Source organism: Apaloderma vittatum, unplaced genomic scaffold (genome assembly GCF_000703405.1).
Source record: "Apaloderma vittatum isolate BGI_N311 unplaced genomic scaffold, ASM70340v1 scaffold15886, whole genome shotgun sequence".
In the NCBI taxonomy this organism is placed as follows: Eukaryota; Metazoa; Chordata; class Aves; order Trogoniformes; family Trogonidae; genus Apaloderma; species Apaloderma vittatum.
This window is the reverse complement of record NW_009721357.1, coordinates 3,862-4,097: the sequence shown is the minus strand read 5'-3', so window position 1 is coordinate 4,097 and position 236 is coordinate 3,862. Positions and strand designations below refer to the sequence as shown.

Below are 236 nucleotides of genomic sequence, written 5' to 3'. Positions count from 1 at the left end.
CCCCGCCTCGAATAAGCAGAGGCACTCCCGGGCTGAGAGGCAGCACTGGAGGGGGAGCAAAGCGAGCAGCACCCCAGATCCTGCGCTCGCTCAGAGACAGCCAAGCAAGCTCCTGCACCAGCAAAGCTCGGTGCAGGGAGCGACTCGCAACAGCCCCAGTGGTGGCACAGCACCTGCATCACGCACCCGCTGGCAGGGAGCTGCGCGCCTCCTGGCATGGAGGTGGGAGCGGCAGG

General features: G+C 67.4%; 1 protein-coding gene across 1 annotated transcript in view; it reads right to left on the bottom strand.

Annotated features, from left to right (window-relative positions):
• The window catches only part of LOC104275412 (dual specificity testis-specific protein kinase 1-like), a 10,598-nt gene that overhangs the window by 9,221 nt on the left and 1,141 nt on the right, over nucleotides 1–236 (bottom strand). The window lies entirely within an intron of this gene.